The sequence below is a fragment of the Chinchilla lanigera genome, unplaced genomic scaffold (assembly GCF_000276665.1).
Source record: "Chinchilla lanigera isolate Chin_1 unplaced genomic scaffold, ChiLan1.0 scaffold00044, whole genome shotgun sequence".
Taxonomy (NCBI): Eukaryota; Metazoa; Chordata; class Mammalia; order Rodentia; family Chinchillidae; genus Chinchilla; species Chinchilla lanigera.
The window spans coordinates 5,116,863-5,140,726 of NW_004955445.1; positions in this window are offsets into that span (position 1 = coordinate 5,116,863).

Sequence of the window (23,864 nt, forward strand, 5' to 3'; positions counted from 1 at the left end):
TGGTTTCTATGAGTAAGCAAAAACTGTAAGAAATGTCTTTATCTTGTGCCCTAGTTTGATTCTTTTTTTTTTTCCTAGTTTGATTCTAATAGAGTAACCAGGATTTTTGATACTGTCTCAGACTATATAGAACATTAAATCTACACTATTACTTTAACAAGTATTTAATTAGATATTTCTGGGAAAGCTAATGGGAAGTGCTAGGGAGTTCTTTAATATCTACGATACTGGAAAGATATTGTTGGAAATATATTAACCATGACTATATACTTAGAACAACTAATAAAGATAAATTGTAGTCTTTTCAGGGTCCTTTCGGGGAAGTATAGAGTCTCCTATAATGTTCCTGGTAATAGATTTCCTTTGTCTTAGTCTGTTAACTGAGAAGTTGAACCTGCGCTCCCCACTTTAGAGACCAGAAAACTACAGCTCAGAGAGGTTAAGCAGCTTTCCACGGGGCCCCGCTTACTGTAGAATGACAACTGAACTTAGTTTTGTCATTGTTAGGTGTCTGCGCCACTGCCCTTCTTGGGGAGGGAATGGTAGAATGTTCCCGTGAGTGACGCAGATGTGAGATTGTAGAATAATAAATATGTTAGATACGATACCGGCCGTGGCAGTTTACGCACGAGGGCGGAAAGGTTGAGGCGTACTCTGCTGGCAGAATGAAACGAACGCCAGTCAGTATCTGCTAGGGCACCACGTAGATAGCTGTGTCCTTAGCGAGTCTCACGACTCCCCTGAACCCCCATTTCTTCCTCTGGAAAGTGGGGATGATATGAACACCCAGCTCAGGGACTGTCCCACGCAGCTGCTGAGCTCCAGACAGACTGTTAAACCCTGGGGAGATGCAGAGGGGTGCTATTATGTTAATTACGGGTCCACACTCGCTCCCTGCATGCAGAGGACACCGTTTGCTTTGTTTGGCCCGACTTTCCCTCCACGGCTGTATACGTTCTCAGGAGTGAAAGAAGGCTAGAAACACCCAGAGAGCAAATAACCCCAAGTAACGTCCTGAAGCTGGCTGGAACGAGTTTGCTGGCTACAGAGGAAAAGGCCACGTGGCCTGGGCACGTGGAGGGAGGGCAGCCCGGCCCGGGGCTCCCGCTCGGCCCCTCACCCCAGCCCCGACCTCTTCTTCCCTTCTGTTTTCGTTGAGCCCGGTCTCCCCTCCCAATCTTTTTCTGCAGTTACAACAACAAACCAGAAGCTGTGGTTTAATGCAGCTCCCTGTTCTTCCCCTCCAAGGGGGTTGCCTCATTTGCAGGAGAAAGATCAAGCACAACTGGGAATTTCCCATCGTCCGAGTAAAAGCTTGCCCTAAGCAGAGTCTGGCCCGACTCCCGGGGTCCCCACCTCCCGGCTTCTCACCCCTGTGACTGTGAGCCCCAGAGTGCGGCCCGGACCTAGAGAGGACCCCAGGGACGGGACGCAGGCAAGATGCTGGGAGGCCGCTGTGGGCTCAGCTCCCAGCGGGCTGTGACAGCCGTGATGCGCGGAGCCTCTGCGGCCTTCTCAGCCCGGACACTTCCAGGCAGTGAGCTGCTGTGATGGAAAACTCCGAGTGACGAGAGGCTGTAACATCTGACCAACGGAGAGAAAAGACCTCAACCCAGCAAGCTCAGGGACCTGGACCTGCCCACAGCACTCGGGCCAGGACTCCGCTTCTCCCGTAGCTGAGCCCCCGGGGGAGCCCCAGCCGCCGTGGTCACCCCGACTGTGAGAAGCCAAGGACCCTGCGGAGCCAGGTCCAGATCCTGACCTCCAGAGACGGCGACACTTTTAGATGCTTTGTGACACGCTGAACACAGACCAGAGGGTCATCGCCAAGGACCAGAGAAGAAGAAAGGAACGGCATCCGGAGCCGGGGGGACAGGACTTCGACCACACGTTGCAGCTAGTAGTTAGGGGATGCTCAGGAGAGCACTTCCCCGCTCTGTCTAAAGCTCTTCTGACACATAAGGGGGTTTGAGTTAGGGATTAAACATTTTTGCAGTTTCTCTCCTAAGTGCTCTACTTCTGAGCTGTACCCCTAGTACCGCCCTCATCCCCTTTGAGAGAGGGTCTTGGTAGGTAGCGCAGGCTGACCTTGGAATTGCAATCCTCCTGCCTCAGCTTCCCCACTAGCTGGGATTACAGGTGTGCACCTCCACACCCCACCTGTAATTTTTCTCTTTAAAAATCTAACAACATTCAGCTGGGTGTAATGCCACATGCCTGTAATCCCAGTACTCTGGGAGGCTGAGGCAAGGGGATTGGGAGTTCGAGCCCAGCCTGGGCAACTTAGTGAGACCCTGCCTCAAAATAACAAGTAAAAAGGCTGGGGATATAGCTCAGTGCCAAGGCCCTGGGTTTAACCCTCAGTGCCAGAAAAAAGATAAAATCTAAGGACATCCGACCTTGGGCTCATCTTCCCACTTAGCGGCCGATGGTTAGGACCAGATAGAAGCTGCATGTGAGACAGGACATGGGGTCTTAAGTCCGCCTGAGATCTCACTTGCCTCCCTTTTATCACTTGCATTTCCTGAAAGACACAGCTTTCAGGACAAGGACTCCTGGAGCCCGAGAGCCCTGCATTTGCATGTGAAGCACTGAGTGGGGAGAGGGTGGGAAGGAAGGAGGAGGAGGTCAGAGGAGGCTGGGAAAAGCCCAGCCACGGTGCTGGCCTGGCCGGTAAGGAAAGGGACGAGGAGGCAAGGACAGGTGCGGAGACTGTGCAGCTCTAAGAAAGCTTCGGCAAAGCCAAGGTGCCCCTCACAGGAGCCCTCCGTCTCCCGGGAATAAGCCTGCGTTGTCTCTGTCACACAGCAAGGGACAGCTAAGGGCACTGTGGCCTCAGCAGAGACAGGATGAAGGCTTTCAGGTAGGATGATGAGTTCCACAGCATCTTGAGCCCTTGGTCCGCTTCCATCCCTGCTGTAGACCTGAGAGTCCCTTGGGGTTTTTTTTTTGTTTTCTTGTTGTTGTTTGTTTGTTGTCTTTTTGAGACAGGGTCTCGCTATGCAGTTCAGGCTGACCTTGAGCTCACTTTGTAGCCCGGGCTGGCCTCGAACTTGAAACGATCGATCCTCCTGCCTCAGCCTCCCGAGTGCTGGGATTACAGATGTGCGCCACCACACCCAGCTCGAGAGTCCCTTGTTTATGGCTTCCCTGTCTCCAACGCTCCTTCTGGTCCCTTTGCCTAAAAATCCCACCCAAACATGAAGCTCACGGGACAAATGTGGCCCACAGGTACCTCTCAGTTAGCATGCGGTGTTTCAAAACATTAACTTCAGCACCAAAATTACAATCCACAGAAGAAAGTTTTGATAAAATAAACACTAACAAAATGATTTTTATCCAGAATTGGTTTTTTTAAACTCTCAAAATGCTCAACCAGTACATAGCTGGACCCTGTCTCAAAAAAAAAAAAAAAAATCTCAATACTAGGGCAACAAACTCCTCCATTTTTTAATGGGCAAAAGATTTGAACAAATAAGCTCAGGAAAAGCTGCTCACCGCAGTGCAATGCTACTAGAAACTTAAAGTGGCTAAACTGTGTTAAAGCTGATAGACCAAATGCTAGCAAAGATGTAGGGTAACTGGAAGTCTCAGAACTTTGTTAGCAGGAAAGCAAAATGGTTCAACTCTTTTGTTTTTTAAAATTTCTTTCTTTTTTTTTTTTTTTTGGTACCAGGAATCAAACTCAGGACCTTGCACTTGCCAGGCAGGCACTTACGCCACTGACCTATATCCCCAGTTCCTGCTTCAACTCTTTTGGACTGGTTTATTATTAAAACTACGGCCCAACAGTCCTACCCCTTGCTGTTTACTTACCCAAGAGTCATGAAAACTTAGGTCCACACAAAACCAGTACACAGACAGTTACAGAAGCTTCATTCAAAATTTCCAAAGTCGCTAGACGTGGTGGCACACACCTGTAATCCCAGCACTTGGGAGGCTGAGGCAGGAGGACCCTAGTGAGTTAAAGACCAGCCTGGGCTACAAAGTGAGTTCAAGGTCAGCCTGAACTGCATAACAAGAGCCTGTCTCAGAAAGACAAAAATAAAAAATAAAAAGGATTGAGGGTGTAGCTTAGCGGTAGAGTGCCTGCCTAATGTGTACAAAGCCCTGGGTTTGATTCCCAGTACACCTAAACCCCCTCCATTGTTCAGTACACCCACAGTATTAAATCTTACTGAATATAAAATTTTACTTAAAAATATGTCCCACACATCATCCTTGTCCTACCTGTCGGCACATGTTGGGGTTACCCCCACGATTGTGCTGAATAAAACCATCCCCCACAAGTTCCCAAAATGTTTCCTAGGAGGAAGCTTCTATCTCTGGGTGAAATTGCCACCTCACAGCAAGCAGTTTGTGGCGGACGCCGCCTTCCCCAGGGACGTGCCGGATTGAGCACAGATGTGTCATTTTCTGGGCAAAAAGTCCTGGCTGGTGTCACGTTGTCAAGAACACTACGGTGACAGCAAGTAGCAGCCTGATGGAGTGGGGGGAACTCACATTTCTTTTCTCTCTTTCGCAGTGTGGGAGTGAGCCCAGTTCTTCCCTCTTGCTAGGCAAATGCTCCAGCACTGAGCTACACCCCAGCCTGAGTCCTCTCTTGACTCCTTTTTTTTTTTTTTCTTTTTGTCTTTTTGAGACAGGGTCTCGCTATGCAGTTGAGGCTGGCCTTGAGCTCACTTTGTAGCCCAGGCTGGTCTTTAACTCACTAGGGTCCTCCTGCCTCAGCCTCCCAAGTGCTGGGATTACAGGTGTGTGCCACCACGCCCAGGGGTCTTGACTCTTAAACTTTTGGTCCCTTCGTTTTCTCAGAAGTGAAAGGGCAACACCGTTAATCACAGCCACTTCCTGGGACCACTGGGAGATGAGATAGAGTAACGTTCGCAGCGCCAAAGCGCACAAGTCCCCAGGCTGCTTACTGTTGGAAATTTCCAAAGAGAAGAAAGAATTAGGGACTAATATTTAAATAAAATGTCCATGCATAGGGAATCAATTTCTCTTCCTGGAAACTTCAAGTGCTCCTGAGTCATCTGCCCCTTTATCCAGAGCCCAGGAGGACATAAACAAGCCAACTGCTCCCGGGACGCTTCACACGCACTGTCATTACTGTTCAGTTTGTGGGTCCCAGTTCAGAGAGGTCAGCAGCTGGCTCAGAGCCACACAGCGAATGAGCAGCGGAGCCAGGGTCCCCGACGTTCTTCTCTCTGCACAGCAAGGCCTTTGGGTGGAGAGGAGGGAGCAAAACAGGTTGTGATGCCCCCTGTGGGTAAGAAGGGTCCCCAGTTGCTGAACACAGAAAGTCCCTGCATCCCGCTACATTCATACTGCGCATGCGCTGCATATCGTCTATGGGAGGGTGCGCAGATCCGTGCTTGACATTTTACATAGAAGAAGGCGCATCTGCCCGGCACTCCGGCAGGCTGAGACAGGAGGGCTGCAAGTTTGAGCCCAGCCTCGGAAACTTAGCAACTTAGCAAGACCCTGTCTCAAAATAAAAAATAAAAAGGGCTGAAGACTGTAGCACAGGGCAAAGGCCCAAGGTTCAGTCCCCAGTGCTGGACAGATAAACCAAAACCAAAACCAAAACCAAAAGGAGAACTCCCAGCCCCCGCAAGGAGCCGGGTGCCCCACCCCCGCTGAAGGTGGTGTTGTGCCACTTGGGGGGCTGGTGGACAGGGCGGTGGCAGGTGCGCCCCGGGAGCAGTCCGGTGTCCCTAATATAGGGCTGTCTTGTGCTTGGGTCGCTTTCACAGCTGTGCATGGACTCCTCTGGTTCGCTCCTTAGACAAAGCCTACAAGGTCCTATCCACAGCTGGTGGGCTGCAAACTCCACTGGCCGCTGCTTGCTCCTCCAATTTTATCCCGCTCCTTCGCAATCTCTCTCCCTCACTGTCCACTTCCAGGCCGGATGGAGAGTGACTGCACTAGGATGTTGGCTTCTCTTCCAGGGGGCGGTGATGCAGACAGAGACCACCATGGAACAGAGGAAAAAGCTCTCTGGGCCCTTAACTTGTTACTCACTAAAAGCATGATTGAGGTTTTCTTCGGAGACAGTCAGGAACCTTAAAACAAGCTTTTGCTAAGAAAAATCGACTCTTCATTTGTGTCTACAGATGCCCAACAGGTGACTAAAACCAGCAAAGCCTGACCTTTCTTTTGGAGCTGTCTCCTGTCCTGTCTTCACACTTCCGGTCAGATCCCTCCTCAGCTCTGCATTTGGGAGACTGCGCGTCTAAAAGGTCGCGCCGATGCAAGGCTGATTAGTCCTAAATTTCCATCTCATCCCCCTCCAAGACTGAGGACACAAAGATAAGAGATTTACAGGAACATTCAACTTCCAGTGAGCTCCCGGCAGACTCCATCTTTGCCATAAACCTATGGTCACCTTGGCCTCCCGCCGATCTTCCACAAGACTGAGGCCACACGGCAGAAATAAGCAGCTCGGGGGTGCAGGAACTCCTCCCAGAGCTGCCCTGCAAAACCAGAGCTGCCGCGATGATCAGGCAGACCCTGGCCCGCTCCTGCTGACCCGTAAAAGCTGGTCTCATACTTTCGTCAGCGGGCCGTTCTGATCTCTTCATCGGAGCTGTGCCCCTGGGGCTCCTCATGCTGACGTCTCTTCCCCATTTTCCACCTCTGCCAAATAAACCTGCCCGCCCTCACCTCACAGCGATGCTCCTGAAATGCTTTTCTACGATGAGCGAAAGGTGAGTGGAGGCGGAGAGTGAGTTGAGGTCGTCATCTCTTCTTTGGAGAGAGCTCCTCATACCCCATCCAACGGCAGCAAGGTTACACCTAACCATTCCAACACTCTAGTTCACATCCTGTTTCTCCCATCCCATCTTAGATGTCGGAGGTCACTGAGAGAAACATACTGGAGACTGAACTCGGGACCTCGTGCATGCCAGGCAAGCATTCTGCCACCGAAGTGTACACCCCAGCTCTTTTTATTTTAGTTTGAGACAGCATCTAATTTGCACAGACTAGCCCTCAACTTTCAATTCTCCTGCCTCAGCCTCCTGAGTAGCTGGGAACACAAGCATTTGTACCATGCCCAGCTTAGCTGTTTCTAAAGAAGCACTTAGATTTTAAAAAAATACCAAACTAGTCCTTTTCTAGAAATTAGGAGGGCTAACTTTCACCAAGAGGAAGTATCACTCCCCGCTGAGTGGGGAGGAGCACAGAAAGTGGTGATTGAAGCCAAGAGAGGGATCTGATCTTCGTACTCTGCAGAACGAGGTGCTTGCTCTCTCCCGAGGTGCCCTCTGAGAGCTGGTTTTGTTGTTGTTGTTTTGTCTTTTCTTCCGGTACAGGGAATCGAACTCACAACCTTGCTGTTGTTTTTGGTTTTTTTCTGGTACTGGGGATCGAACTCACGACCTTGTGCTTCCCGGGCAGGCGCTGTGCCGCTGAGCTAAATCCCCAGCCCCTGAGAGCTGCTTGTGACTTGTCCCCCAGCCATTCACTTCACTGCTTTTAGCAAGAGCTTTCCCCCGGACTGCTTCTCAATTACTTCCTTCCACTGACTTTCCCAAGGGAGAAACGTCCCGTCGCAGCCGAGGCTCCAGCCGCAAAGCTCACCCTCTTGCTGGCTGCCAGACACCCAGATCCTGCAGCGGTTTTCAAGTCACCCACATTTGCTTCCAGAACCACTTTCTCCAGTTCTGTCTGATAGATGCCTGAGTCCTTGTGGAATTGAACAAATGTTCTTTCATTTTCTTTGCGTGATGAAGGAAATAGAAAAATGTGCTTTGCTAATGATTGATGAAGTTTCTTTCTTATTATATATAAGGTGGCTGGGAATACGTCTTTTTCTTTTTTTTTTTTTTTTTGTTTTTTTTCCAGTACAGGGAATCAAACTCAGGACCTTGCTCTTGCCAAGCAGGTGCTGTGCTGCTGAGCTAAATCCACAGCCCCCGGGGAATATGTCTTCTATAATGTACTTTATACAAGTCACCTGTAATCCTCACCACAGTCTACCGTAAATCTTGCAATCCCCAGGAAAAATAGGCTCAGGAAATGCAGGGACTGACCGCGGACACACAGCTGGGTACCGACAGAGGTCAACCTTGCCCTGGGATCCCCACATTTTTCACTAACACCATTTTCCTTATGCAGAAATACATCAGCCCAAACTCTCTAAGGCACCTTTGAAACGTCTACCAGACAGCTAAGTTTTATATTTATTATTCAACAAGATGGGAAAAAAAAAAAAGAGAAAAATGGTTGAAAGTCTCTTTTTTTTTTTTTTTTGTCTTTTTGAGGCAGGGTCTCGCTATGCAGTTCAGGCTGACCTTGAGCTCACTTTGTAGCTCAGGCTGGTCTCGAGCTCGCAAGGATCCTCCTGCCTCAGCCTCCCGTGTGCTGGGATTACAGGCCTGTGCCACCACACCCGGCTTAAAAGTCTCTTTACCTGATATTCTCAATTATTTACTTATCTTGGGCTTGAATGAGAACATTATAGTCAATCACTTTTTAGATAAGGGTCATGGGGGGAGGCATACTGGAGATTGAATCTAGGACTTTTGAAACCAGCAGACGGACTTCTGGTCTCCAGGCTTGTGTGTGGGAAGCTTGGTGGTGACCGCTCCCTCTGACAAAAAAGGAAAAGCTTTTCTCAGGTCACAAGGCAAAACACCGCTCCCCAAACAGAAGAATCCAATAGGTAACTAGAAAAGATCAGAACGACCAGAGCAGAGACTTCCCCGGGAACAGTGGCCAGGGTGGGTTAACCCGAACTGCAATGGGCCACTGGCTGAAGGCTCCTGGAGAGTGTCTAAGAGTTCTGATGTCCAGAGCACTGCAAAAAACAGCGCCAAGGACACAGAAGGTTGGAAGAGGCTGTCCTGGGGTGGGGGGGAGCCACAGGAAGTCCCATTCATTGCCGGTGGGAGCGTAAAATGGTCCAGCCAGTTTGGAAGACAGCTTGGCAACTTCTTCTAAGACTAAATGTACTCTCACCATCTGATCCAGCAACTGCTCTCCTTGGTATTTACCCAAAGAGTTGAAAACTATGTCTGCACAAAAACCTGCCCAGGAATGTTAATAGCAAGTTTATTTATAAAAGACATGGAAGCAATTACGATGTCCTGCAGGAGGTGAAAGGACCGAGAAACTGGGGAGCACCTAGACAACGGATTATTATTCCAATCCAGCAACGGAGCAAACCGAAGCGTGTGTGTGTCACTAAGTGAAGGAAGTCGGTCCGAAGCGACTCCTTCAGAATTTAGAGAAGTGTGAGAAGACGTCCAGGATACGCTCCAGCTACGTGACACTGGAAAAGGCAAGACTGTGGTGACAGTAAAAAGATGCACCATTTCCAGGGTTTAAGGGGAAGGCGGAGGGGCTGGGGATTTAGCTCAGTGGCGCACTGCCTGCCTGGCAAGCGCAAGGTTGTGAGTTCAATTCCCGGTGCCGGAAAAAAAAAGTGGAGGGGAGGCAGGGTGGGCTGGGGAGACCCTTGTGGAAAAATTTAAGGCAGTGAACCTACCGTTTGATACCGGAATGCACAACACATACATCAACCCACACTCAAACACGCATCTCCAGAGGGAGCCCTAATGCGAACTGTAGACTTCGGGTGTTAGCGAGGTGTCAAAGGGGCTCCGCTGTCGCAAGAAATGGGTCCCCAGTGTCAAAGCTGGACACCGAGGCCGCTTGTGCTGGAAGGGAAGGTGTACGGAAACTCTCTGCACTTTATGCTCAGTTTCGCTGTGAACCTAAAACTGTTCTAAAAATAAGTTTTTTTTTGAAGCCGGGCGTGGTGGCGCACGCCTGTAATCCCAGCACTCGGGAGGCTGAGGCAGGAGGATCGTTGCGAGTTCGAGACCAGCTTGGGCTACAAAGTAAGCTCAAAGCAGCCTGAACTGCATACTCAGACCCTGTCTCAAAAAGACCAAAACAAAAAAAAAAAAAAAGTTTTTTTTTTAAAACTGTCAAACACACAAATGTGCACAAGCTTTGCACAAGTGCATACACACACGTGCATACACACATACACAAATAGATAAAAGTTGAATTGTAAGCTCTGCCCGTGACAAGGTAAAGGATTTTTTAAAACAGCTTTCTTGGGCTCTAATTCACATTGCCGTGAAAGTTACCCTCTTTGAAGCGCCCAAGTCACGGCTTTTAGCAGGTTCGCAGGTCTGTGCACAGCCGCCACGCCGCACTCGGTTTTATGGTGTTTTCATCACCGCCAGAGGAAGCCTTGCGCCCCTCGCCCACACTTTCCTGCCTTCCGGTGCCCCGCCCGGCTGCCTGGCCAGCCTGAGACCGCTCACCCTCCTCCTGTCTATATTTCCTACTCTGTACTTTCATGTGAAAGGGATTATTTAGTATGAGGTAGGCCTCAGTTACTTTTCTCGTTGCTGAGACAAAATACCTGATGCCTAAAGCTAAGGGAGAAAGGTGCATTGAGCTCACAGTTCGCGGAGGTTACAGTCCGTCAGCAGCTGGCTCCGAGGCAGGGTGGCCTGGCAGAGGCACTGCAGAGGAGGAGCAGCTCATGGCAGCAGAAGACAGCAAACGCAGCGGAGGGCGAGGGAGGCGAGCCTCTTCTGACCCTTGTATTGTATCCGGTCTACCGGGATCAGGGCGGTGCCAATCCAGTCAGTGGACTGATCCAGCAGCCACCCACCCTTAATCCCAGCATCCTTAATGCCAGCGCTGCACCATGAATCAATCACACACTCTGGATTCAGCCACCTTCGAAAAAAACCTATGACCGCCTGAGGCCTCGGGGGACCATCTAGCCACAAACCATAACAAGGTGCCTTGTGACTAGTTTCTTGTATTTAACATGTATTCCAGGCTCATCCGTGCTATTGCAAGTGTCAGTACTTCCTCTCTCTTTATGAGTAGGATGCCGTGCCCTTAGGTGGATGGACCACGTTCTGTTTACCCACTCATGTGTTGCTGGACACTTCCCTTATATCCGTCTTTTAGATAGGATGAGTGATGTCACTATAGACAAGTTTGTATGGCCAGGTGAAGGATGTAACCCTAGGAGAAGATGCTTCAGTGGATTAGTCATCTACATGGAAGGATAGATGGACGGATAGATAGATAGATGACAGACAGATAGACAGACACATACATATATAGATGATAAAGAGATGATAAATAGAGGATAGATAGCAGGTAGATTATAGATAGATGATAGATAATTGATAGTAAATGACAGATAGTAGATGATAGATAGACAGTAGATGATAGATAGATAGTAGATAGATAGATGATAGATAGGTAGGTGCTGGGTTTTTTGTGGGTTTTTTTGGCACTAGGGGGTTTTAACACATATTTTAAGTCCACCGCCTGTTCAAAATGAAGTGGTGTGAAAGTTAATTAAGCGCACAAGGCTTAACAGATTTTAAACTGATCCACTACAGAGAACAACTATGTCTACTCCCACTCCACTAAGTATCACCAAAGAGCATTGAGAGATACGTCACTTTTTAGTAAGGGTGCTTAACTATTCCAACATTTTAGGAAGCACATTCACGTGACTAATACGAAGCCTGTTCCCTTGGAGATGAGCTCTGTACACCGGTGCAGGGCAATGAAGTTAGGGCTGCGGTGAACACCCCTAGCTGTTTGGAGTCAGCCCCTCCGAGCTTCGCAGCTCCTCGCTATCTCACCTTCGGTGTTAGAGCGCATCACTTCCCCAGAACCCCACTTTCTAACCTTAGCTTTCTCAGTGGGGAGAGGAGATAATAATAGCACCTGCCCTGCTGTTGGAAGCGTTCTGTGAGCCAACAACAGTCCTACCCTTTCATAACTGAATGCTTATAAAGTGCACGAGTGCGACCAGGGGTGGTGATGCACTCCTGGAACCCCAGAACTCTGAGAGGCTGAAACAGGGAGATCACGAGTTCGAGCCCAGGCTAGGCAATTTATCCAGTTGGCAAGACCCTGTCTCAAAATAAAAAATAAAAAAGGGCTGGGGGCGTAACTTAGTGGAAGAGCCCTAGGTTCAATCCCTGTACAAAATAAAGTGTGCAGGCAGGAACTGGGATACCTTAGCAGTCAAAGGGAGGCCCCTGAACCCAGAAGACCGCCCCCCCCACACACACAACAGCTCTATGTTCCAAGGCAAAGGCCTTCAATGAGCCTCAGCTTCTTGCTCTATGAAGTTCGGACACTCAGGGAATCTCTCCTGAAAACACACCCATCCAGCTCTTAGAATATGGTGCTCCCACATGATAATCTGGGAGGGAATGCTCCCGTTACTGTATTATTACCAGCTGATGGAAGGCAGAAAGAGGGCAGTGGGGAGAAAGTACGGGCTTGGGGTAGCTTTTTTTTGGTACCGGGAATCGAACTCAGGACCTTGCGCTTGCCAGGCAGGCGCTTGTGCCACTGAGCTATATCCCCGGCCCTGGCTAGAGGTAGCTTTGAAGCACACGAACTTTCTCCCTAGCATGGGGTCTGGAACTCTGTGGATGAGTGGTGGGGCAGCCTGAGGCTGTGGTGCACCTGGGAGGTTCTCTCTGCTCGCCCCGCCCACCGGGAAGTTGAGAGCAGGGACTGGAAGCCACGCTGAGCCCCTGGAGGGCAAGCGGGGGCGGACTCTGCTGGGAATGGACCGCCCTGAGCTAGGGAAGGGCTTCTGCCAGAAAACACAAGCTCCAGTGAAGCAGGAGCGTGGATTTTGGACATCTATTGCACAGCACGGTTACTATAGTTACCAATGCACTTATATTGTCATAAAATAATTATATAACAGAGTCCCTTTCAGATGTGTGTCCTGCCATACCAAGACATGTGAGAGGGGCCGGGGATATAGCTCAGCGACTCAGCACCTGCCCGGCAAGTGCAAGGTCCTGAGTTTGATTCCCGGTAGCCCCAAAATAAAACAAAACAAAAAAAGTGAGGTAATGGACATTAATGTCCTTGATTTAATCACCCCATAATGAATACTTAGTTGACCTTTCGTATCCACAGATATAAAAAAAAATTTTTTTTTTTTAAACAGTCTTGCTATGTAGTTCAGGCTGGCCTTGAACTCACTAAGTAGCCCAAGCTGGCCTCAAACTCAGAGCTATCTTCCTGCCTCAGCTTCCCCAGTGCTGGGATTATAGGCGTGTACCACCACACCTGGCTGAATCAAAATATTTTTTAAAAACTGCAAGAGTACTGAACATGTTGAGCTGTTTTTTTTTGTTTTTTTGTTTTGTTTTTTTTCTTGTCACCAGTTCTCTGGGGAGATGACGTTTGAAATGAGACCTGAAGGAGGAGAAGTCGGCCTTGTGATGCCCTAAGAGAGAAGCATTTCAAACAGAAGAAAGAGCTAGTGCAAAGGCCTGAAGGCCCAAAATGAGCTCGGCAAACGGGGGGTCCAGCGCAGTGGTAAGCACTTCTGGGTGTGTGCAAGGCGCTGATTTGATCGTTAGGAGTTGGGGAGGGGGCATTGGTGCGCATCAGAAATCAAACAGAATGTCTGACTTAGTGTAGGTGGAGCACCCCGCAAGGGAGAGGTGGGAGCACGGTGGAGGCGGCTGAGGGGCAATGGCACATGCCAGCTGAGGAGCTTACATACCCGGGTTCTTATCAACCGTCAGTGCAATTCTGTGGTGGTGGCCACTGGAAGGTTTTTATTTTTTTTTTTTTTTTGCGACAAGGTCTTGTTATGCAGTTCAGGCTGGCCTTGAGCTCACTTTGTAGCCCAGGCTGGTCTCGAACTCGCCAGGATCCTCCTGCCTCAGCCTCCCGACTGCTGGGATTACAGGTGTGCGCCACTAAGCCCGACCACAGAAAGGTTTTTAAATACAAAAATTTCCAATCATAATGGTAGCAAGTATTAAAAAAAAAAAAATGGTAGCAAGTAAGAGTGAGAAAAAGTAGGGGAAAGTATCTTAGATGCAGAAGGCGTCTCGTTCCCGCCCACCCCTGCCTAAATTCTGACCAAACGGAAGCCACTAGTAGTTTAGGAGCCGCATCAGTGTACACACGCTTTGGTTTCTACTGTACTTCCTCCTACCAAACACGCACGTACGCACGCACGCACATACGCTTGCACGCACACACCTACGCACTCACGCACGTATGCACGCACAGAAGCCGACATTTTAAAATCAAAGACAGCCTATAAAAGCTCATTTTAAGGCCTCTTTTTAAAAAATGGGGGCTTCGCGGGCTGAGGTGTAGCTCAGTGGTAGAGTGTTTGCCTAGCATGTGCAAGGATCTGGGTTCAATCCCCAATACTACAATAATTAAATGAAAATAAAAGGTTTTAAATGAAAAAAATAGAAATAGCAGAGGACATCAATGCACACGTCCTCCCACAGGGCATCTGCAGTGGGCAGTGTGTCGGCACATGGAGGCCACGCCGGTGTCCCGAGATCTACCACCCTGCAAGGAGTCCCAGTGAGACCTGGTGCCTCTCACCAGGCTGTCCATCAAGCGCTTCGGGGGTTAAGGTGTTAGTGTTCCGCGATGACCCACCTAGCCATCAGAGCAGGCTGAAGAACGGGTCCTTGCTGCGTGACGGTCTGCGGATGGCTGAACATCAGCAGCTTCCGGCGGTCCACCCTAGTGTGTGTTCCCTGGTCCTAGAGGCCGCTGGGCCTGGGTCATAGCCAGCTGCAAGGTACTTCCGCTGCTCCGACTGCCGGAAGAGCGCCTACTTCCGGTCTGCAGGCATCCCCCTCCTTTCCCTTCACGGCCTTCATCTGTCCACCCGTCAGGTGCTCAGCAGCATCTGGGCTGGTGTGCCTCCACCTCAACTCTCCTAAAGGGCCATCTTTTTCTAATACAAATATTAAAAAGAACAGCTAACACGTAGTATCTATGTCTACCAGTGCCGCATAGTCCTCGAAAGTGTGCATGTGAGGTATATGTGTCTCTTAACCATAGCTGTCAATGAGCCAAGCGCATAAGGATATAATGACGACATATGTAACATAATCCTCACAACGACACTGTGAGGTGTGCACTATAATTATCCCATTTTACAGAGGAGAAAACTAATACAAAGAAATGTATTGTGACTGGCTCAAACTTGGATAGCTAGGACTGAGGCTTGAGCCCCCACCGGAGTCTGTCTCCTGAGCTATGTCCACTGCTTTTTTGTTGTTGTTGTTGTTGTTCTGGTACCAGGAGTCGAACTCACAACCTTGCGCTTGCCTGGCAGGCACTTTGCCCTGAGCTAAATCCCCAACCCCCCACTGCTTTTTATTTTCTTTTTGTGGTACTAGGGGTTTCCACTGACACCCCCAACGCCACCCTAGATCTTATTAAATCACTATATTGCCCAGGCTAGGTTCCAACTTGCAACCCTCTTGCCTCAGCCTCCCGGAGTTCTGAGATTACAGGCATGCACCACCACATCTGGCTCACCACACCCTTCTGTGTTGTCACTGCAGTTACTGTCTGCTCATCTTTGTCCCCACCAGACTGAGAGGCAGGGCCAATGGCTGCACTGCCCCAGAGGTATCTGTGGCAACTTCTTAGTGGGATCTGTCCCAGAGAAGGTGCCCAGTGCATTTTGTTTTCAGACTTGATCAGAGCAAGGAGGTGTGGGAAAAATGTGGATCTTTTAAAAAATATTTGAACCATTGCTGATTAAGCAGTTCAGGAACTGATTAAAAGGAGGAGTGTAGAGCCAGAGAGAGAAAACACATGCAAGAATGGGAACGTAATGAGCCCATTCTGTAAGCAGAGTCACCGTGAGATACGAGATTTGGCTTTTCCCAGCAAAACTAGTTCAGTAGCAGAAGAAGTGATCATAATCAAAGCCCTCGCATTCTGATATTGTCAGAGTAACAGGCAAGGGGGAAATACTAGGAAGAAAAACCAGAGGCATCGCAGCATGCTCTAAGACACATAATACACAGACCTTTTCTAAAATAGTTGTCATCCTTATAACCGTAACATTCTCTTGCTAATCCATTGACCATTTTCTCTACGCTGAGTATGTGTGTGTCACTGTACTACTTAAGAAAAGAAAGCCTCTGACCAAATGGAGCTTGTTAAGACCCACGCAAGGTACTGGGTTAGAAAGTCCATCTTGGATTTCAAAGACAGCTCAGCATCTCAATGCATACAACACTCCATTGGCAATGGCTGGACCTAAGAGTGTTAGACTGTACGCAGGTGCAATGAGATGAGCATTCGGTGGACACTATATTTCAGGTGACTTTGACCTCAGGCTAGCAACCCTCTCGCCAGGCTTGGCAGTGGCAGTGAGCCTTGGCTCCCCACAGGCCCTCTGCTACTGAGTTCTGCTACTGAACTATTCCACTGATTCTCCACAGTGTCAGTGTCACTAAGTTAGGCTGTGCTGTGGCTTAGCTATTTAAGATACATTCCCGACTTCCCATATTTTCACCTCACTGTGGGTTTATTAAAACATGACCCCCTCTTCAATAAGTGAGCCACCTGTATAAGATAGCTCATGAAGAATTATTTTATACTGATTGTAGGATGACATGATCCTGTTATGGCCATGTTTAATAAAATATACTATTTTAATGAATTTTATCTGTTTCTTTTAAATATGGTTCTCAGGAAGTTTTTAGTTTTGTATGTGGTTTGCATTATATTTCTGTTGGTTCATGCTGTTCTAGAGGCTTAAAACTCAGAAATAAATATACTCATTGGGGCTGGGGATTTGGCTCAGTGGCACAGCACCTGCCTAGCAAGCATGAGGTCATGAGTTCGATTCCTGATACCGGAAAAAAAAAAAAAAACAACAAGAATATATGCATTAATAAAGTGCTTGGTAGTGATGAGTGCCTTGAAAAACTAAGTAAGAGTGAGGTTTTCATGAGAGGCTTTTCTGAAGAAGTAGTAGATAATTATCTAAAAATGTAGGTAAATCCTTATTTCTGGAAAAAATCACTTAGGGCCTGCTCTTTCATTGGATTATCAACGAAAATATTGAATGGGTAATAAGAGAAATGCAGGTATAAACATGGGCAAAATATTTTGTGCCTCCTGTGGTAGCTTTCTTCACTTAGAAGCCAGGAACAATGCTTTTCTCTTGTAAACAGCAGGCAAAGGCCAGAGAACGATCTTATTTAGGCACGAGCAATGCAGATCTTGCAAATAAATTTTCCTTTCACTGTAGCTATTTGCAGTTCTATTATCAACTTTTATTTATTTCTCATAAAACAAAACCCATGCCTGGGGCCAGGGATATAGCTCAGTGGCACAGCACCTGCCTGGCAAGCACAAGGTCCTGAGTTCACTTCCCAGTACAAAAAAAAAAAAACATGTCTGATAATGGGGGGACTAAAGAAAAGAACTCCCCTTCTCTCAAAAACCCCAGTACTGCATGACCTCAGCAGTCTCAGTGATGGCGAACCTATGGCCTGCGTGCCGCAGCAGGCTATTTGTTATCACTGAAAGCTCTGAAAGCTTCGCCATCACTGGTCTAGCTCAACTTCAGGCAGTAATTGTGTTTTCTGTGTAGCTACACAATAAATGCACAGAAGTGAGAATTCTGTTCAAAGTGGGCTGCAGCATGTTAAAAAAAAAATCTCCTCTATGAGAATATTGCTCTTGCTGGAATAAGCTAATTTGAGCACCCCTTAAAAGCATTGTATAAAAATTTAAGACCAGATTAGAGAGCTCCAGCCCGAGGGAAACGAAAGCAAACAAAAAACAAAGCGGTGGGACTGTGGAAACTGTAAACCGCAGGTGAACTTTGATCATGAGGAAGCCCTCAAATGTCAGGTGCACACACAATCAGAGAAAGCTGTTTACTAGCTGGATTCCGTCACATCCGGGTGCCGCACGTTGGCTGCATCTTAATTGAGCTGGACGACGGGCTGTGTTGATGTTAGAATAATGAGATTGGGTACAGGACAGAAGCGCTATAGTTACTGGACTCAAATCCAAATAAAACAAACCATTTCAATGTTTTTACATCACGTTTAGAGAACCCGAAGTATGTCAAAGCTCAGGCTGTGCCTTTGATACCAAGCCCTGCACACCAAAGCTGTGATACAGAGCAGATAGCTTCAACTGTGGGTATCAAGTTCCTACCACTTAGGAACGCGTTCCCCTGTGTGTGGTTTATTCCCAGCTTTTGGCGCCTTACCTCAAAGACATTAGCTCTGCTCCCCAGCGTTTTCTCACCCACTCCCAACAAGAATAGAAAAACAGAAAAACCAAGGAATATTTCTATTATTTTCTAATGTTATATTTAGTAGTTCTTAATGACTCTTACACATGAAGCTGTGGCTAGGGGCTTCCTAGCTAGCTCCTGAGACTCTGACTCATGAGTATGAGGCACTATTTTGAGACATTATCTAAGGGAATCCGGGGAAAGAATTTGGTTCTAGTCACTCATATGTTATGCTTTAAAAATGAGGTGTGGCCAGACTTCTCAGATAACCTTGCAGAAGAATAATGGTTGTTTCTCTGGGTTGGCACTTTACCACTTGAATCCAGTTAGAGTAACTCTTTCCACGCACTGTGAGTGAACAGCTTCGTGGGTTTGAGCTCAGGGCTGGAAGAATACAAAGAAGGACTCTTTACCTCGGCCCTTATTCAAATATCTCACCTCTCCAACTCACCCGTAATTCATGTGTCTGCGAAAGGTCACAGATTTGATCAGTTCTCCAATTCCAGCCATCCTACCAGGAGAGGAAACCCCGAAGGACCCAGAAACAAACCTTCAAACAAGAATGTCATGCCGAAATGTCTTTAGAAAGGAAGTGAGTCCTTACAACAAAACAGAGCAGACCGTGTTGGAAGATTGGAGAGGATAATATTAATGTCCTCAGCTGGAAAGCTATTCATCAGCTTCTTTCATTGCCAGCTTCAGAAATGTGCCAGGGAGGGGGAGAAACAATCTCCCCCGGTCCTAGTAAGTGTAGGAAGAGTGCTATTTGGACTCCAGAGCCAAGGCTGTAGCTGGGTGAGTGGGTGGGGAGGGGAATGTGGGCCCTCCCTGAAAACAGGAAGACTTTTCGAGTATCCTGCTCCCAGACTATACACAAGCAGGGACTCCTCGCCAAGCACATAATAAAAATTTCCTCTCTCGCAATGTTTCCTTGTAGTGTGTATGACTCAAATGTAAACTGTGATAAATATCAGTGTGGACTCTCCCACTGACAAAATGCTGGATTTATCCAGAAAGTATCCCAAGCTTCCCAGTGAAATGAAAATATCTCTTAGCAGGCATTTTATTCCTTTTTGAGGAATGTCTATGTCTATTCATTTCAGGTTTTAGACCTGAAACAAGAACATGAAAAATGATCCACCCATCATTACTGTAAGCCTTGTTACCTGAGAAAAGCCCTGGTTCTACAACCAGAAAAGGAACAAACCCAGCATTTCTAACTGAAAACTCTAAGGAGGATCTTGCATAATAAATCACGAATCTAATCTGAGTCAGTGTTTACCCCTTAAAGGTGACACACTGAAATTTCCCTACAACTGGTTTGGATCAAAAGGCCAATTTTCTCTCATTCGCATGGGAAGTAAACCCTACTCCGTCTCTTTTGAGAGATGAATCACTTAGCCCCGGCATCTGACATGGGATTAGGTCATCTGTTTGTTTCTGGGTTATATTCCACTCTTCACTAAGATTGGGCTCTGCAATTTGTTCCAACGTTTTCTGGCAATTTCTTGTTTGTTCAGACAAAGACCAGAAGCTTAAATCTCGCTGAATAAACCAGGTGGGCTGTTCCCAAGGTGGAGCAGAGGCAAAGGGCAGAGCCCACACCCACCTCACGGGGAGGGACTTACCCTGCCCCCTCCCGGGGGTGGCATCGTCTCCGGATACTCACACTCTACTCAGCTCAGTGAACTGGAAATGGTCTTCTTTCCTGCCTCCCTCCCTTCCTCCTCCTTTCCTTTCTGCTGCCTTCCTTCCTTTCTTTCTTCTCCCTTCCTTTCTTTCTTAAACAGGACAGATAGAAGCTATTGGTAAAAAATCAACTGAGCAGCTCTTTTATCTCCAAACATCCTAGAAAGTAAAAGTAACCATTATCTTTGTTAATGTTCAATGTTAACCAACAGATCAAAGAGAAAGGAAAAAATAAGGAGAGATAAGGGAAAGGAAAGGAGAAGAGAAGGAAGAAAGCAAGCTAGCCTCTAATTCTAAAACAACACCCAAGTAAGTTCCATATTCATCTAAAATAGTACTCCAGTTTGCCTAGCATTTCAGTTCGACATACATTATTATTTGGTTGTCTGACATCTTTAACCATCTTTGATACTGAAGGGAACCAAGGATTAAAGAAACTAAATAATTAAGAAAGCCAGGCATGGTGCCGCACACCTGTAATCCCAGCACTCAGGAGGCTGAGGCAGGAGGGTCACCGTGACCGTGAGTTCAAGGCCAGTCTGAACTGCATAGTGTGACCCTCTCTCAAAATAATAATAAGTTCAGAAAGATCACACACCTAGTACAAGATTGAGCCACAAAAGAACTTGACGTGCCTGTCTTAGTTTATAATTCTCACCACAGCAGAGGCTTTTCATTTATTCTGGTTCTGCTATGGCATTCAACTATAGCTCATATTTTTGCAGGTATTTCCTAGTTTTTATGAACACTCTCCCAAATTATTTGGTGAGAAATTGAAGCACGGCCTTAACCTGGGACCACTGTAGAGACTCACACAGTATGGTAACTGGTCCCAGCTGCAGGCCACCTCCTTCTGTGCTTCCCAGAAAGCTCGTCAACATGGCGGGGGCCTACTGTCCGGCCATCTTGTCTGCCCGAGAGAGATCCTTTGCAATACTTTCATCTTTTTTTATTTTTGAACGGGAAATCAAACTCAGGACTTTGTGCTTTCCAGGCAGGTGCTTATGCTGCTGAGCTATATCCCCGGCCAATACTTTGATCTTAAATATCTCTCAAAAGTCTGTATGGGAAAGATTGGTCTCCAGAAGGGTGTTGAGAGGTGGTGGAACCATTAAGGGGCAGGGCCTATGGGAAGTGTTTCAGTCACTGGGGGTGTCCTTGCAAGGGGGTTGTGGGGCCCCAGCTCTTCCTCTTCCTCTCTTTTGCTTCCTGGCCACAAAGTGAGAGGCTTCGCTCTACTGCAGGCTTCCATCATCACCACATTCATAAAAGCAATGAGGCTAACTAATCACAAACTAAAAGTTCTGAAATCTTTTCTCTTTGTAAGTTGATTATCGCAGGTATTTGTTACAGTCATGGAATGCTGACACGCTACTCTTACACCTTTGAAGAGCAATTTCGCCCACTAGGGGACATCTGCAAACATCTGGAGACATTCTCAGTTGTCACACATGGCAGGGAGAGGAAGAGGTGCTACTAGCATCTAGTCAGTAGAGGCCAAGGAGGCCACTACATAACCTGCAGTGCACAAGACAGCCTCGTGCCTCAACAGCCTGGAATGCAGTGCTGCCCAGGACAAGAAGCCCTGCTCCATAAGGGTCCTGCTGAAGCCACAGGACACCACCCCCAAGTCAGGGATGGGCACAGCTCCCAAACCACCTAGCATCCCTTCTCTGGAACTTTTTCCAAAGGTATTCAGGGAAGTTTTCTCTATTTCTCTGAGGTCAAAACCTAAAGGCCAACATACATTTGGTCCTGCAAGCCGGAAAAGATGAAGAGAAGCAAGCAGCACTGAGAGGCAGGGGTAGGGACAGAGAGAGGGATTTGAAGATTGTTGTTGCTTGAACTTTTGTTTTATTTTTGATTAACACATAGCAATTGCACACACTGATGAGCTACAAAGTGATGTCTCAGTACAGGTCTGAAGACTGTTTGACCCAGGTTCTATCTCTTAGGCTTTTGTTCTGCGGGAGCCTGTAAATTCCACATCCATGGGGGGGTTTGTTTTAGGAGTTGTATGTAAACCCCTAAACTTTGGCCTTCTGTGGCTTTCAAGCAAGAGCGCTGGCTAATTCAGAAGCTGGCAAGTGAATGCTATTATTATAATACTTTAAATACATTCTCAATCACTTTTTAAAGCTCCTCACTCATCAGCATCAGTCCTTTAGCTGCTCTTAATAACAAATAGCAAAGTAGCCCATTGACCAAAAGCAAAAAATGAGCGATAACCTGAATCATTAATTTATTGTGTTAGCATAGCTGAAGAAAGAAGATGCAGAGGTAGTGTTTGAAGTTCGTAGAACAAATCAAACATCCAGGAGTCGGAATAATTTAAGGAGGTACAGACACCAGTTGACTCCAACCTCAGACCCCAGCGTCAAGGTGACCCATTCATAGGCAATGGTACCTTCTACTGAAGTCTTTGACTTCTCTTGCACATTAGAGTCCAGGCCTTGGGAAATGTTATGGCTGTTCCTAGATGTCCCCTCAAAGCCTCACACACTCATAGGTGGGGCTTTTCAGAGCCTCCTGGATCTAGTATGTGTGATGCTGGGATTAAGAGTGTATGGTACTGAACTAGTCCACTGATTAGAATTAGCATTGCTCTGGGTGTGGCTGAATGGATTTACTGAAGACGAAAACAGCACCCAAAAGACTTGTCGCCGGGATGGGATAAAAAGGGAAAGGCAGATTCACTGCTGCTGCTCACTGCCTCCTGCCTAACCTGCCGTGGACTGTTTCTCCTCCACAATTCCCCGACTGTGGAGTGAAAGCTCTCTAAACTGTGAGCCAAAGTAAACCTTTCCTTCAACTTTGAGTGTGGGTATTTTGTCTCAGCAATGAGAAAACTAAGACAGTAAGAGATGTTTCAAGGACTCTCCACCAGGACTGTCGAGGGCCATCTCAAACTCAGCATGTCTGGGAGGGGCATCCTGGAGATACAGGGTTGGACTCTAAATTGGAGAGAAGGAGCTGAGTGACTGGAGAAACTGAGGCAACTAGAGTTCAGCTGGGCAGGGTACTGGAGAGAGGAATTCACACGAGGGCTGCAAAGATTGGCAGGGGTTCTGCTGGGGTCTGACTGCGAACTGATTACCTCACATACCACAGAACCTTCCAGAGGCCCCTCAAGACCTGGATCCGGCTCATTACTGATGTTTGAGTAACTTTCTCCTGTTTAACAAACCACCCCCAAAATGTGTATCTTGAAACATCATGGTGCTGGGAATGTATGGTGGTACATGCCTGTAATCCCAGCACTCTCCAGCTCAAAGACCCTAGATTCAATCCCTGGTACAAGGAAAGAAAAAGATGGCTTATTTTCTCATGATTCTGTAGGATACCTTACAAGTATCGACTGGGTCTTATTTTCTTCAATAACAGGAAACAATACCAGAGCTCATATACCCAGCCTTACAATGCACGGGGCATTAGGCAGAGCCACAGAAGTGCCTCACCTCAGTCATTCAGCTGTGGAGAAGAATTAATCCTGCATTAGACTGTGCTGAGCACAGTTAGCAAATCCTAAAAGGCAACACCCTACAAGGCTCAGCTCTCTCCATGTATTTTAGGTATATCACAGAAGAAAGCTAGAGACTTGATGAAACATAATATCCTGCATCCAACAGGGTACAACACATGTCTGACAAACAAATTAAAAAATCACTAGGCATAGAAAGAAGGAAGAAAAGAGGGTCCAGTCTACACTTGGTGTCATCTGATAAACAGAAATAAATAACTGAAAATTTCTCCGTAGCTGGTTTAGGAGCAACCTACTGAAAAGGGGCCAACAAAGAAAGTAATAAAAATTAGAATGCAAATTTCACAAAACTTTTGCTCAAACACAATTTAACTTTGGTAAGTGGAGGTTAAGCACAGAATCAAACTATAATAAACAGTAAAATCTTGAAAGCAAGCTGATCATTTTAGACTGGATGAATAATATAGTCTGGCCATTAAAAAAAGAACATATTTTAGAACATGCACAGTACTTAGAACTCAGATGGAAGGATATTTAATGAAAAGATTCTCAGAACATATTTGGCTAAAAGATGAGAAAATAGCATAGATGTTACAATTTACACACACACACACACACACA